The sequence below is a fragment of the Mercenaria mercenaria genome, unplaced genomic scaffold (assembly GCF_021730395.1).
Source record: "Mercenaria mercenaria strain notata unplaced genomic scaffold, MADL_Memer_1 contig_1964, whole genome shotgun sequence".
Lineage (NCBI taxonomy): Eukaryota > Metazoa > Mollusca > Bivalvia > Venerida > Veneridae > Mercenaria > Mercenaria mercenaria.
In genome coordinates this window covers 19,478-36,404 of record NW_026459987.1, presented here as the reverse complement: position 1 = coordinate 36,404, position 16,927 = coordinate 19,478, and the positions used below count along the sequence as shown (strand labels likewise).

The window sequence follows — 16,927 nt, the reverse complement described above, 5'->3', positions numbered from 1 at the left end:
GATTGCTGAATATTATCCAACACTCAAAAATAATGCAAGAAAGATTTCCAGTTGGTAGAAAAAATATGATTTTCTTTTAAAAGATCAAGCATTGGCCAGAAAATGGGATAAAATATCATAAATAAGCATAAAGCCATAAGAACGCCGCAAACAGGTAATGACGTCACCGTGACACCGGCTTTCCATATATTTTGCAACGTATGATATTCGCTGTTACAGGTATAATGACACTAAATTTTTGTTTCTTTTCAAGTGAATAGGTTCTCAGAATTGTTTTAAGCAGTGAATAGTTTCTTTGTCGTTTAAGCTATGCTCCTTCAGAGGCTTTGCCTTTTTCATATTATTGTAGAGATACTGGTTGCCTTGTTGAAGTTAACTAGGTGACCAGACTGGTTCTACTTCACCACCATTAAGCATGAGATCAATGTCACCTAGGAGATTGATAGTGACTGGGAGGAAGATCTGAGTCATGAGGAGGAAGATACTGCAGGAGAAGATTCTGTAAGTGTTCCAGTCTGCTGCGAAACAGTTCTAATCAAGAGACTTCTTCTGAAATATGCTAAGAAGTACACAAAGCTTGTACAAGTCGAAAGATTTCCTGCGGCCAGAAGTTATACCAGGCAAAAAAGTAACTTATGAGTGAATATCGTACTTGTTTTTTTATCATACCATTACGCTTTACATAGGAAAAATAACTCCATTCTACATGTTGTACAAGTAGACCTATGAAATATATATTTCTTAATTCTGAAAGTTATTGTTCTGAGCAAAAATAACTATATTTCCCTTTCATGTATGGCATAACTTTTAGCTCAACAGGCCACATTCCTTGACTATTGAAATACTTTACTAGAACTATTACAAATGTGATTCATGCCTTCACTTGGACTTAATTGACATATAGAGCAAAAAAAAAAAAACCAAAAAAAAAAAACAAACTCAAGACCATAATCCATGAAATTAAACAAAGAGGAATCTTAAAAATCCCTTATGCACAACTAGGTATCAATATTGATCACCACTGAAAGTTTTAATAAGTTATATGAAATAATAAATAAGGAATTCAGGTCACAAGACATTCTCTATATATATCATACAGAGTGTCAGCTTTATTGCAATAACGGCGTTCCATAAATGCGATAAGCCAATCGCAAATCGGTAAAATATCACGTGAAATCGCCCAGTCTCCATGTGCTTTACTACTTGTTGCATTCCAATATACCTGCGGCCTCCAGGCCGCAGGTAATTAGCATGACAGTAGTTCTGATGAAATACTCTGGTTGCTAATTTTGAAATCTGTGAAATCTTTAATGCTTGCTTTGAATTTATGGTTGCGTTCATCCACAAAATACATCTCATCAGATGAAATTTTCTAAAATATGAAATCAGTAAATTCATATCCGTACAGATTATCTGCTTTTGGCCGTACCATAAAATTTCATGCCCGTGTAAATGTATCATTTCACAGAACTGTTATAAAAGTTGTCTTTTTTAATTTAGGGTGAAGAATCTTTGAACAACAAACTGTATATATCCACAGTTACACAGAAAGAATTTATGAACCAGCATTGGTAAGTATTACTGGAGTAATTTAAACTGTGATGTAGATAATATTTATTCTTTCAATGAATGGTTAAAATTTATTTCATGGAATGAACATTATACATAATTTTTGGTGTTCACATGACGTCAAATTTTTTGTGGTATTATACATTGTATATATTTCAACAAACTGCTGATTTTAATGAAATAAAACTTAAAAATCTATTTATGTAAAAGTTTTAGTTGCTGTTTGAATGAGCTTCAGCAGCCCAGGTTTTGACTGAATTTTCCTAGATTTAACTCTATTTGGCCAGACTATAGCTGCAGTTGGCCAGACTAAGTTACAATTTCCCAGACTTCAGTTGTAGTCATCCAGACTTAAATTTTATGCACTAGTTTGAATGTTTCTGCAGGAAAACCAGAGCTGACAAGAAGTTCATTAGTCTGCAGCCATTTTTAGCTCACCTGAGCACAAAAGTGCTCATGGTGAGATACTGTGATGATGCTGTGTAAGTCGTGCGTCCGTCAAGTTGTCCGTCTGTCGTCAACATTTGTGTTTAAATAACATCTCCAAAACCAATGAATGGATTTTGATGAATCTTGGCCATGATGTTCCTTTGATGGTCTCTACCAAAGTTGTTCAAATGGTTCCGTTTGGTTGCACATAGGGGCTGCCAAAACTAAAAATAGAAAAAACTTCTAACAACATCTCCTTCTAAACCGATTGTCCGATCGATTTGAAATAATTTCACATAAATGGTCCTTATGTCACGTTCTACCGAGATTGTTCAAATTATACCAGTTTGTCAAAAAAAAAAACATGGCTGCTAGAGGGTGTGGTCACTTTTCCCTATATGTATATAGTGGAAACTTTAAAAATCTTCTAGTGTGAAACTGCTTGCCCGATTTTAGAATAATTTTACTCAAATGGTCCTTTTGTGACCTTCTATCAAGAATGTTCAAGTTATTATGATTTGTCAAAAAACATGGCCGTCAGAGGGCATGGTCACTTTAAAAATCTTCTTGTGTGAAACTGCTTGCCTGATTTTAGAATAATTTTACTCAAATGGTCCTTGTGTGACCCTTTACCAAGATTGTTTAAATTATTTTGATTTGTCAAAAAACATGGGCGTGGTCACAGAGGGCGTGGTCACTTTTCCCTATATGTATATAATGGAAACTTCAAAAATCTTCTTGTGTGAAACTGCTAGCCCGATTTTAGAATAATTTTACAAGAATGGTTCTTGTATGACTCTCTACCAAGATTGTTCAAATTAACCTAACTCTGTACTTAAACAAACACACTTGAAGCCTTGTACACAGGTGTGTGCTTTAGGGCCAGTGACCCTCTTGTTCCTTATATTTTTATGCCCCCGGCATCTACTGATGCGGGAGGCATATAGTGATTGTCCTGTTCATCCGTCCGTCCGTTCGTCTGTACGAGGTTAACCAAATGGGACCGTTTCGACTAGCGTCAATACCCCTTACTCGAATAACTTGATACTAATGCAGATGTAACCTGTGACCATTCCTCATCTTCAAACATCACCTGACCTCAGTTTGACCTTGACCTTGACCTCATTTTGGACTTAAGTTGCTTCATATGGGACATCTCTTGGTTAACCAAATGGGACTGTTTCGTCTAGCATCAATACTGCTTACAAGAATGAATTGATATTAATACAGGTGTAACCTATGACCATTCCTCATCTTCAGACATCGCCTGACCTCAGTTTGACCTTGACCTTGTTTTGGACTTGGGTTGCTTTGTATCGACAAGGATGCCACCAGGGACGTCAAGCGTTTATTAAATGCAGCTCCTTGTTATTGTTTGGCTTACTCAAAGGCCTGGATAACTCCAACTTACTTGTGGCTTATGGTGATCAGTGTTCTACTGTATTATCATTTATGCACATTTAATCCTTACCCTGCTAAATTTCTATAATGAACTTGTCCAGCTTTCAATTTGGACAGTACTATTAACTGTTAAAAGGAGTGCATACCAAAAGGATACTGTCTGAATAGCAAACAGTGCAGATTATGATAAGACTGCATGGATGTGCAGGCTTATCATGATCTACACTGGTCACAAAGGCAGAATTAGTTGTTTCTTGCATTGATAAGGGTTAGCTTTCCACAACATTTCTGTCAGTTTCAGATATATCTTTTGAATTGTAATATATTTTATGTAGGTATCACTGCCACACATGCAAGATGATAGATGGTGTTGAAGTGTGTGCCAAGGTGTGCCACAAAGATCATGACCTGGCCTATGCCAAATTTTGCTCATTTTTCTGTGATTGTGGAGCCAAGAAAGATGGCAGCTGTAAGGTCAGTTTGCATTTTGATGCACCCACTTTGGGGGGCATATAGATTTGCCCTTGTCGTCCGTCCTTCTGTCGTCTGTCCATCCATGAGCGATTTCCTGTCCGTTCTGTAACTCTTGAACCCCTTGATGGATTTCAAAGAAACTTGACACAAATGTTCACCACACCGAGATGACGTGCAGAGTGCATGCTTTGAATGTCTCGCTCCAAGGTCAAGGTCACACTTAGGGGTCAAAGGTCATATCAGTTTGTTTCGTGTCTGCTCTGTAACTCTTGAACTGCTTGAAGGATTTCAAAGAAACTTGGACAAATGTTCACCACACTGAGACAACATGCAGAGGACACGTTTCAGATGACTCGCTTCAAGGTAAAGGTCACACTTAGGGGTCAAAGGTCATATCAGTTCATACATGTGATCTCCCTCGCGGGAGGGTCGAAATCCCGATTTTTTCACCTTGCCTCCCGTCCAAAACCATTTTTCTCCCACTTTTCAAAAAAAAAAAAAAACAATCAAAAAAAATCAGTATTATGATGGGGTTGATAATTACCGAGGAGTGCCAAACATGTTTACACAGTAAATAAAAGTGTCACCGACTGTTGTGTATTATACATGTTTGACACACAAGTAGCTGCTGGAGGAAAGAGTTGTTTTTCACAGGTGAATTATTAATTATTTGTTTTGATAAGCAGGGCATTTCCACCTGTCTCACGGGGCCGAACATCGGCCCATTCTCAATGCCAATTTGGCTCCAACTTTTACCAGTTTGAAGCAAAAAACTCCCAAGTTATAAGAAATAATTCCCAACTGAAATGAATTATGATTACAGTATTCAAAGTTTTGTTCGGTAATAAAATCACATAAAATAATTGTTGGAAAAACCAACCCATTACTATTTTTAGAACAGAAGTGTTATTTCCCCTTATGCAGTTACGCCATTTTCTTCCAATGTTTACCAAATTAATTTGCTACTAAAATTGGACTTCTTTCATTGAAATTGGAAGAAAACACACACTCATTTATTTGATAACATCAATCTACATTATTTTGGTAAGGGTAAATACATGTTGATGCATTTCTGTTTTCTATTTTTCATGTCAAAATCATCAGTATTTTTATACGAAAGTGGGTGGGGGTAAGGAATTTACATAATTTATGAGTTGTGTTCAGACCAATTTAGAGCTTCGGTTTTTTTTTCAGTCCTTGAGTAGAATAATGTTAATGCATGTTCACCACCATTTCAGACCTAAATTGAGACTTTGTTTCTACAAATTTAATCTGTTAAGAAAATTTAAAGTTAGAACATGAGGGAGCTTATGACGGCATGCTCAACTTTTCTCAGTGATTGATTCTGAATTAAAGCTTTGCCAGTAAAAGGGGAATTAAAGCTTTGCCAGTAAAAGGGGCATAATAGTCAATAGCTTTGAATGTAACAGAGATATTAGACATTATATAAAACTTTAACAAAAAAAATGTAAGTTAAAAAGTGGCATAACTCTGTCAAAATTCAAATCAAGAGTTATGAGGATTGTTTCTTCTGGTGTAGACTTATATACGTTATTGTGTGGCCAAAAATGTTGGATTTTGTCTCTAAGTTATGTGTCCACGCGCTTTATTTATGTCGATAAAAAACCTCCAGTTTTGAGACACCAACTCCAGCTGAAAAATGGCAAACCTCCAGTTTTGGGATTCTGAACTTATCACATGTATGTATCAGTTTGTTTCTTTTTTTCTTTCTTTTTTCTTTTTTAGATCAATTACCAACTTCACTGGGTCAAGTCCCATAACTCTGACATGTATTTTGGGAAAATTATGCCCCCTTTTGGACTTAGAAAATTCTGGTTAAAGTTTTACTTGCAAGTTACTATCTCCAAAACTAATGCCGATATTGAATTGAAACTTCACTTGTGCCTTCGGGGTTATAAAACTAGTTGATAGCAGCAAGTCCCATAACTCTGACCTTCATTTTGGTCAAATTATGTCCCCTTTTGAACTTAAAACTCTTTTGATATTTAACCTTGTTGGGTAATATTTTCCTGCTTCTGGGACAATATTTCGAATAGTCGCGCTTGGCTGTGTTACTGACAGCTCTTGTATGAGTTATATAGGAAAAAATACTTAAAAAATGATCTGATCCTATTCCAAGACTGTTTAATAATAATTACCTGATGACCCTAAGTAATATGATGTCACTTGATTGTGGATGTCACTTGATTGTGACCTTGACCGTCTGACCTACTTTCTTGTTTTCTAAATTACAGCCTTGAAATTTGGATGACATGTACAGTTTTGCACAGCGATCGTAAAACTGAATTTCATTGACCATGAATGTGACCTACTGACTTTCTTGATATTTTAGCATCAGTTTGACATTTGAAACATGTAGCTCATATTACTCAGGTGAGCGATCCATGGTCATCATAATTGTAGATTTTCAAGGATAAATAAGATGTTCATCTTGTTTTAGGTCTTAGTATTTTGACTTCTGAGTAGAAATAAAATGTATTTTACTAATCATAATTTATCTAGATTCAGCTGGCATCACATAATCACAAACATGTGGCGTGAATTCATATGTGACGTCGTCTTTGAAAACCGGTCCAGATGCGGCATGTCGTAATATCGAGAAACGACGTTTAAAGTTGCGCCAAGTTTACGCGCGCAGCTTTCTTACACATGTTTTAATTAGCAAAAGTTTGACCGTTAAAGTACGACTGCTTGTTACATGATTGATAAGCCTACTACAGAAAGAATATTTAGACATCAGACCTGTAAAAAATAGTGGTATTACGCCTGAAAATATTTCGTTCAAAATCAGTTGTTTCCCCTTCGCTATGTTTCCGGTTTCGGATTTTATCAGGGAAGCATGTGAAGTTTACTTTTGTTTAACTACCTTTTGTTCAATGATGAAGGGATCTGAGGCTTGTAATACTGTTTACTGATTTGGTAAGTACCGTTTATAAACAGTAGTTAATGAAGATTCTCTAATATATTTGAAACTTCCACTGAAATAAGTTGGTCTTTTACCCGGAAGTGAATCCCAAAGAGCTATAAAAATAAATAGATCGGCAACTTGAAAGGCATATAGAGCAAATCTCGCCAAAAAAAACGTGACAACTGAATGAGATCTCGTTTACCGGAAGTGACGCATTCTCCACGCGCCATTTTGTATGCGAAAGCAATTATTCATCGATAAATTAATTATCACCGTTTGACCACATTTCTTTTGATGGTAAGAAACGTATACTTGTGTCTTAAGATTATTTCACATTAAACTAATATTGTTCTAGAAGCTAGCATGTATTTTAAATGTAGTTTTAAAGGTACAAATTGTAACTCCATGCTCGCCGATGTTTGTTTTTACTAAGATAACGCCGATTCACGCTCTGACACGAGATCACGCGAGATTACAGCCAGTTGCCATTCTGTGTATTTTATACTTCTTTGTGAATCCAAAACATACCGAGGGAAATTTATGAAATTTATCTTGTGGCCACTAAACCCAGATGATTTCACTATGTCTGTGTATTTAATATAAAATGGCCATTTGGGTTATCACAAAGATTATTGACAGCAGGCAGCTTCTTACTCAAGGTGACCAGGATTCATCAAATTAGTTCATTGTCCATAGTAAGCATTATTAAGGAAAAATACAATCTACATGTAGCAATGATAATTAATAAATTTGATGCAGACTTATAGATGCCTGCCTGTGTCATTTCATTTCTCGAAAAGTCCCCTCTCAAGTAGTAGCCAAGGTATTTTAAAAGGAAATATGCAGATGTCCGGTAACGGGACACCTACCCTGCATTCTAGCTGTCCGGCAACAATATGACTAGCCTCTCCGCGAATGTTTTTCTAGCTGTTTGGCGATCTTTTTATATATGAATACAGTAAGGAAATAAATTTATTGTATCATTTTTTTGGCATAGGTTTGAATATTCACCTGTAAGGCGTATACAATATTTTAAAATTGATTACCGGACACCTAGAAAACCCCTTTAGGATAGAAATTTGGATAGGCTAGGCGTCCTGTTACCGGTTGGCTAGAACACCGGCTAGGTTTCTGGTTACCGGATGTCTAGTCACTTCCATTTATAAAATGGTAACTGTTTTTGCTGTGGGTCTCATAAGTCATGTTATTTCTGTCTGGTGACTACTCTCCTTCCATTATTGTTGATTCAGAATGTTTTGTATCAGGATGATTTTTTTTTGGATAGTGGGAATTTATGCCATATAATGAAAATCTTTTTAATTTTGAAATTTTTGAGCCTTGCTGTGTGTAAATCAATTTATGGTCCTTTAAAAATAGATTCATAGTATAATAACTTTTATAGTATTTTGTGGTAAGTTAATGAAACCTTTCACAATCACATTATTAATTTATTCATGAAGTTTTTGATTTTTAGTGATGTTTACTGTACATGTAATGTATCTTCTTTCAGATAATATTCCTTGTTCCTTTGAAGGTCCATTCCACTTTACAGCTGGTTCATATACCCTACAACAGCCAGGAAATTGGTCTGTTTACTTTAAGATCCAAAGAAAATGTAACATATTTTGGATGTGCTTTGAGGAATCAGGTAAGTAACATGCAGCTAATGGCTGTTATTAAAATTTTAATACAATTCATTATTTATTTATACATCTGTCTAGGTTTTGTTGGAGCCAATTCAAAATAAGTCTACTTCTACACTAATGATTTGTACAATGTATGTACATGTACTATGACTATTAAATGGCTTAAACTGACAAAACTGGCATCATTGAAATTTAATTTCAACAATCTGGTTTTGAGGAGGATCAGTTGGTGTAAAGTCTTCATTACATTGGCAATTAGCCTGAGAAAAGTCTGTGGCACTCAAGTACATGGATAATTTGAATGCTTAACACAACATGTACAATCATGTGTATAAGTTGATATCCCATTAACTTGTAGAATATAGTTCTAAATAATAGGAATTTTATTTAAGTATTCAAAGTAAATCAATTAATTGTAATTTAGTTTAATTGTAATGTGATTATTTTCAAATTTAATTAACCCATTCTTGACTTAGACATTGTGATGTGATTTTTTTTACCAGTTTTATTGCACCAAGAATATAGATTAGAATGAAGACTGTAAAGGTTCCTGAGATACATGAAGATAACAGATACTTTTACCAAAGACTTTTAAATCTTTTTTCAGGAAGGCAAGTGTTTCCTCTTGTTTACGAAGCAACTCAGTTGGTTAAGGGGCAGACAACTTGTGAGCATGGTACATCACTACCTGTATTGGTGTTCCATTTTGACAATGCTGCTAGCTAGAATAGAAATAACACCTTGCTGTGGTACGGTCTTTTGAGACTTTTACTAGGTAACAACCATTTTTGATAGCTGTTAAAACAGTGTATACTTTTAACCCTTAGGCTGCATGAGGCAGCTACGTCTGTCTTTGCAACCAGTGCAGATCAAGATCAACCTGCACATCTGTGCAGTCTGATCATGATCTGCAGTGTTTGATACTTAGCAAATTTTCTATGAGAACCCCCTATAAGCTATAAATTATACTGTCTCTATTTAAAGATGGAGTAGTCAATTTTACAAATTTAGCAGGTTAAGGGTTAACCCAATAAATGCAAAAAATGTTTTTTTAGAACATCCTATTTGCAGTAATCAAAATCTACAAACAAAGTACATTTTATATACTGACAGCACGCTGTTGTCAGTCTGTTTGTCAATATTTTAGAGCATTGGTTGTAAGAAATTAAAGAATCATCTATTATCAAATAGGGATAACTCTGCTTTTTAGGTCACCTGTCACGAAGTGACAAGGTGAGCTTTTGTGTTTTGCGCAGTGTCCGTCGTCCGTGCGTCCGTCTGTAAACTTTTCCTTGTGACATCTCTAGAGGTCACATTTTTCAGGAGATCTTTATGAAAATGGGTCAGAATGTTCATCTTGGTAAATTCTAGGCCAAGTTCGAAACTGGGTCACGTGCCATCAAAAACTAGGTCAGTAGGTCTAAAAATAGAAAAACCTTGTGACCTCTCTAGAGGCCATAATTTTCAATGGATCTTCATGAAAATTGGTCAGAATGTTCACCTTGATGATATCTAGGTCAAGTTCGAAACTGGGTCACGTGCCTTCAAAAACTAGGTCAGTAGGTCTAAAAATAGAAAAACCTTGTGACCTCTCTAGAGGCCATATATTTCACAAGATCTTCATGAAAGTTGGCCAGAACGTTCACCTTGATGATATCTAGGTCAAGTTTGAAACTGGGTCACGTGCCATCAAAAACTAGGTCAGTAGGTCAAATAATAGAAAAACCTTGTGACCTCTCTAAAGGCCAAATTTTTCATGGGATCTGTATGAAAGTTGGTCTGAATGTTCATCTTGGTGATATCTAGGTCAAGTTTGAAACTGGATCACGTGCGGTCAAAAACTAGGTCAGTAGGTCTAAAAATAGAAAAACCTTGTGACCTTTCTAGAGGCCATATATTTCAAAAGATCTTCATGAAAATTGGTCAGAACGTTCACCTTGATGATATCTAGGTCAAGTTCGAAACTGGGTCACGTGCCGTCAAAAACTAGGTCAGTAGGTCAAATAATAGAAAAACGTTGTGACCTCTCTAAAGACCATATTTTTCATGGGATCTGTATGAAACATGGTCTGAATGTTCATCTTGATGATATCTAGGTCAAGTTCGAAACTGGGTCACGTGCGATCAAAAACTAGGTCAGTAGGTCTAAAAATAGAAAAACCTTGTGACCTCTCTAGAGGCCATATATTTCATGAAATTTTCATGAAAATTGGTCAGAATGTTCACCTTGATGATATCTAGGTCAAGTTCTAAAGTGGGTCACGTGCCATCAAAAACTAGGTCAGTAGGTCGAATAATAGAAAAACCTTGTGACCTCTCTAGAGGCCATATTTTCCATGGGATCTGTATGAAAATTGGTCTGAATGTTCATCTTGATGATATCTAGGTCAAGTACGAAAGTGGGTCACGTGCCATCAAAAACTAGGTCAGTAGGTCAAATAATAGAAAAACCTTGTGACCTCTCTAAAGGCCATATTTTTCAATGGATCTTCATGAAAGTTGGTCTGAATGTTCATCTTGATGATATCTAGGTCAAATTTGAAACAGGGTCATGTGCGGTCAAAAACTAGGTCAGTAGGTCTAAAAATAGAAAAACCTTGTGACCTCTCTAGAGGCCATACTTGTGGAATGGATCTCCATAAAAATTGGTCAGAATGTTCACCTTGATGATATCTAGGTCAAGTTCGAAAGTGGGTCACGTGCCATCAAAAGTAGGTCAGTAGGTCAAATAATGAAAAACGTTGTGACCTCTCTAGAGGCCATATTTTTCATGGGATTTTGTATGAAAGTTGGTCTGAATGTTTATCTTGATGATATCTAGGTCAAGTTTGAAACTGGGTCAATTGCGATCAAAAAAGGTCAGTAGGTCTTGAAATAGAAAAACCTCTCTAGAGGCCATACCCTTGAATGGATCTTCATGAAAATTGGTCAGAATGTTCACCTTGATGATATCTAGGTCAAGTTTGAAACTGGGTCACGTGCCTTAAAAAACTAGGTCAATAGGTCAAATAATAGAAAAACCTTGTGACCTCTCTAGAGACCATATTTTTCAATGGATCTTCATGAAAATTGGTCAGAATTTTTATCTTGATAATATCTAGGTCAAGTTCAAAACCGGGTCACATGAGCTCAAAAACTAGGTCACTATGTCAAATAATAGAAAAAACGACGTCATACTCAAAACTGGATCATGTGGGAAGAGGTGAGCGATTCAGGACCATCATGGTCCTCTTGTATTAAATAAAGAGACTCCTAGGTTAATTATTTAAAATAATATGTTTTACTTATTTGTTACAGGATATCACAGATCGATTGAATATTCAGCAATGATCACAGACCATGCAAAGTTTGAATCTGACTTGCACTTTTGAATTTAGAAGAATCTGTGGAGGAGGGTGAATGCTGAGACCTTAAATAATACATGATATTGCTGACACAGTGTGTCAGTCATCAAAGAAAGGTCATAACACTGCACAGTTGGTCAACAATGATTTAAATCCTGTCACATTCTACCAGTGGAGAAATATCTTATCACAACATTTTAAACTTTTGAAGAAGATAACCAAGTATTACCACTTTATCATGTCTGCAGAAACACCTGGATTGTTAGTGTTAAAAGTGACAGTCCAGTTAACTTACTACAATCTACTCCCCCTTGTCAAACGAATATTATTGACATGGAATTGACACAAGCCTGACAATGGTACCTGTATGAACTCATAAGAGAATAGTATTTGTCTGAAAAGTCAAAGGATTCTGTTTGTCCCAAACCACTTCAACTGAAAACTGAAATTGTGATTGGCGAGGATTTTTCTGAGAACTGAAAAAAGGAAGTGAATGTAAAAGATAGAAATTGTTGTTGAATTCAAACGTTTTAATACACAACACTTTGGCCTGTTTTGCTGTTCATATAGATGTGTTTAGCTGTTAAGGTTAAACATCAAGTAAAGGTTGTAGTTTCAGTTACCTACATTAAGGTATTGGCTGGAAATAAATATTTACTTTTCACCAGAGCTTGTAGCAGTGTAACCTTCATCAAAAGTTAAGCTGTTGTGTTAATTATTAAAGTATTTTTAGAAAAAGGAATTTAGTATGTATGTTGCCATGGTAACATAATTCAAATTATATTTCATTGAAATTATGGATTTGTATTTCAATAAGGGATCTACAGTATATAATGTAATGGTAAAAGAATGTTCACTTTCTTGTATTGTCAGTTATAACTAGCCAGTGAAAAAACAGATTATGAGGAAAGGGATGACTGAAATGTTTATTCTTACATAACTACTTTTATTACAGAACATGGCTGTTTTAAAATTTTTATGTAAAATTTTCAGATTTCTTTCCTGAATACTTATACTTTCAAATATTTAACTTATTAGAAATACTTTTTTTAAGTATTATTGTAGGAAAAGGGAATTTAAAACATATGTCGCCATGGTAACACAATTTTCCTAGAAAATATGGAAAAAATTTAATTAGCTGTACTTTCTAGTATTCTACTTTAAAATAAGCATAAACAATAAAAAAAAAAGTCAATAGTAATATATGTTTCATTTATTTCTAAATAGTTATTTATTACCAGCAGGTAAAAGGCAAATTATGAAGAAACAATGACAGAAATGTCTTATTCTTATAGTTATTACTCCTGTTACAAACACTGTCATAAAACAAAACATTTTAATTTTTTAACATGAAATTTTGAGATAATAATTGTGAATATATACCACTTTATAATATTCAAGTTATATGAAACATTTTTCCAAATTTAGCTCTTTTTTAAAGTACTATTGTAGAAAACAGAATCAAATGCGTATGTTGCCATGGTAACATAATTTAATAATGTTTTTATAGAAAATGTGAAGGACTTTAGCCAGCTAGATCTTTGCACTTTAAGTGAATATCTAAATATTCTTTGTAAAAGAAGATTCATTTATTTAAAAATAGCCAGTGATTACCAATAAGTGAAAACACAAACTGAAGAAACAACGACTGAAGTTTATTCTTGTGGTTATTACGCGTGTTATGAAATCTGTCATAAAACCAAACATTTTATATCTTTTCACATATAATTTTCAAATTTTACTTTCAATTATATATACTTCATTATATTCAACTTACAAGAAACATTATTTTAAATTAAGCTTTTTAGCTCACCTGTCACATAGTGACAAGGTGAGCTTTTGTGATCACCCTTCGTCCGTCGTCAGTGCGTCCGTCTCATGCGTCCGTGTGTCCGTCAACAATTTCTTGTCTGCACGATAGTGGTTTCATTTATGATTTTATTTTAACCAAACTCGCACACAATTTGTATCACCATAAGATCTCGATTCCTTTCTTGAACTGGCCAGATCCCATCACAGGTTCCAGAGTAATGGCCCCTGAAAGGGCCAAAATTAGCTATTTTGACCTTGTCTGCACAATAGCAGCTTTATTTATAATTTGATTTTTACCAAACTGGCACACAACTTGTATCACCATAAGATCTCGATTCCTTCCTTGAACTGGTCAGATTCCTTTATGGGTTCCAGAGTTATGGCCCCTGAAAGGGTCAGAATTAGACATTTTGACCTTGTCTGCACAATAACAGCTTCATTTATGATTTTATTTTAACCAAACTTGCACACAACTTGTATCACCATATGATCTTGGTTCCTTTCTTGAACTGGCCAGATTCCTTAATGGGTTCCAGAGTGATGGCCCCTGAAAGGGCCAGAATTAGCTATTTTGACCTTGTCTGCACAATAGCAGCTTCATTTATGATTTGAATTTAATCAAACTTGCACAAAACTTGTGTCACCATAAGATCTTGATGCCTTTCTTGAACCGGCCAGATCCCATAATGGATTCCAGAGTTATGGCCCCTGAAAGGGCCAAAATTAGCTATTTTGACCTTGTCTGCACAATAGCAGCTTCATTTATGATTTGATTTTAACCAAACTTGCATAAAACTTGTATCATTACAAGATCTTGGTTCCATTCTTGAACTGGTCAGATTCCTTCATGGGTTCCAGAGTCATGGCCCCTTAAAGGTCCAAAATTGGCTATTTTGGCTTTTGCAGCCATATAGAGACTTCATTTATGGTTTTATTTGGTACAAACTTCCAAAATATCTTCAACAACAATAAATCTTGGATTCCATGACAAATCAGATCCATTAGTAGGTTCCAGAGTTATTTTATATCTGATTAACTCCCCTGATTGTAATCAAAATGGATTTATATCAGTAAGTACTTACAGGACTTATTTGAAATTTCATTATTGTCATTAGTTGGACTGAGCCAATGAGGGTAGATAACTGTGGACTGATTTTATGTCAAATTACCTCCCTTTATTTCAAATTAAAATGGGTATATCTCTGTAACTAATGAAGATACTGATCTGAAATTTCATATATGTCAACAGATTTATTTGGCAGATCCTTCTTTTGTTAACTTACAATCATTTTTTTTTAATTACTTCCCTTTTACGTTACTATAAATAGCTTGTTTTTAGTAACTTTTTTATTATTGGCCGTAGGGAAAAACCGAGACCACTTTTCTGTTGTACAACATGGATGGTACCTCCAATTTTTAGTTGTATTTTGACATATCTGTACCTTGTAAGAATTTTTTTTCCTTTTTGGTTTAATTTCTTCCCTTTGTTGTTCCTGTCCTTTGGACTTAGATATTTTTTCTGAGGACCTTCTTGTCCTCAAGTGCAATGATAACAGGTGAGCGATATAGGGCCATCATGGCCCTCTTGTATTTTTAAGTACTATTGTAGAAAAAGCAATTTATTGCATATGTTGCCATGGTAACGCAATTTGAATAATGGATTCATAGAAAATATGAAAGATTTAAATTAGCTGTATTTTTCTGTTTTGAGTAAGCATCACAAAAATAAAATTTCATAGTAATAGAAGGTTCTTTTTTTTTCTCCAAAGTAGTCATTTATTATCAGCATGTAAAAGACAAGTTATGAAGAAACAATGACAAATCTGTCTTATTCTTATGGTTATTACCCATGTTACAAAAACTGTCATAAAACCAAACATTCTTAATATTTTCATGGGAAATTTTCAGTTTATTTTTGTAAATACATATGCCTTAAAATATTTTACTTTTTAAAATCCTTATTTCAAGCTAACATGTTTTTTTTTAAGTTTTATCATAGGAAAGGGATTTTAATACATTTGTTGCCATGGTAACACAATTTTAGAAATATTTTTATAGAAATTGTTGTAGATTTTAATTGATTATCATTTTGTGTATTAAGAAGGGATCTTACTTATATCATGCAATTGTAACAAAAGATAAATTTATTTCAGAATTGTTAGCCATTACCAGTATGTGAGAAATAAACTAGAAAGAAAGGATAGCTGAAATGTACTGTTTTTATTTTTAATATCTATGTTACAAAATCTGTCATGAAATTGACAATTTTGAAGATTTTCATCTGAAATTTTCAGGATTTATTTCTGAATGAATATACTTTCTAAATATGCAAAAACCTGAAAATGTCAAAATTCCTCATCTGGACCCATTTTCTCAGTCATGGTCACATATATATAATTTTGTACATAGATTTGTCTATATTTTAGGAGTAGACAGCTCCATTACCAGGACAGCTGTTGAGGCCCCGACCAACATTACCACCACCAGATATGAGCCCATTCTCCTTGAGAGAGTATGTGAAGGGACATGCGAATGATGTGTTTAAAGACTACACACAACTCCTGACAGAGATGCCGCTCAGACTTCCACATCAGGTATGTTCATAAAATTCTTAAAAACAAGGGAATGGTTCCTTAGATATTAACAATAAATGAATAAGTTGTATGACTGTATCATATTGTGAAATTATTGATATTTGTGGTATTTTTATTCAGGAAAGTCAGTCTCGACATAAAAGCAAACTTCTTGTTCATGTTACCTTAATAAATGAAAATCCGAAAATATATATCCTGATGAAATACCTTTCTTGGGGGGCAAAAAACTATTACCATGAAATTGAATGATTTCACAGTAGCTCTGTTGTTTATTATAGACGAGTGTGTATGTTAGATCTATATACTGTGCATTCAAGTATCACTTCTGCTTGATACTTAGATTTTATATAAGGTTTTTCTTTGCAACTTACTATAGATTTTGGTTCAATATATTCAAGCACTGCAGTTTCACACCCCATGATGATATTTTCTTGCATGTAAAACATAATTTCTGGTTTTAGTTGAAGAAGATAGGAGACAGTGTTCAAGGTGTGTCTACAGCCACATTCGATGCAGCATGGAACACCACACTAGCCGAGTATATGATGACACAGAGAACACCATTTGTCAAAAAACAAGCAAGAAAAGTAAGTTTATTATAGAACAATAGCGGACATTCATGTCTATTTCATGACTGTCGTTTTTAACCAGGTTTTCAACGAAAACCTGAGTTATTAGATTGGGGTAGATGTCGGTTGGGCAGGTGGGTGGCGGCGGTGGCGGCGGCGT

The 16,927-nt window shown here is 34.8% G+C and overlaps 1 protein-coding gene across 1 annotated transcript in view; it reads left to right on the top strand.

Annotated features, from left to right (window-relative positions):
* The first annotated feature begins 362 nt into the window (after positions 1 to 362).
* Positions 363 to 16,927, top strand: part of LOC128552037 (E3 ubiquitin-protein ligase UBR4-like) — a 23,925-nt gene continuing 7,360 nt past the window's right edge. Inside the window, exons 1-5 of the mRNA XM_053533035.1 lie at positions 363 to 501; positions 1,501 to 1,571; positions 3,735 to 3,873; positions 16,031 to 16,198; positions 16,660 to 16,785. The gene's annotated coding sequence lies outside the window, so the exon portion shown is untranslated. The remainder of the gene's footprint in view (positions 502 to 1,500; positions 1,572 to 3,734; positions 3,874 to 16,030; positions 16,199 to 16,659; positions 16,786 to 16,927) is intronic.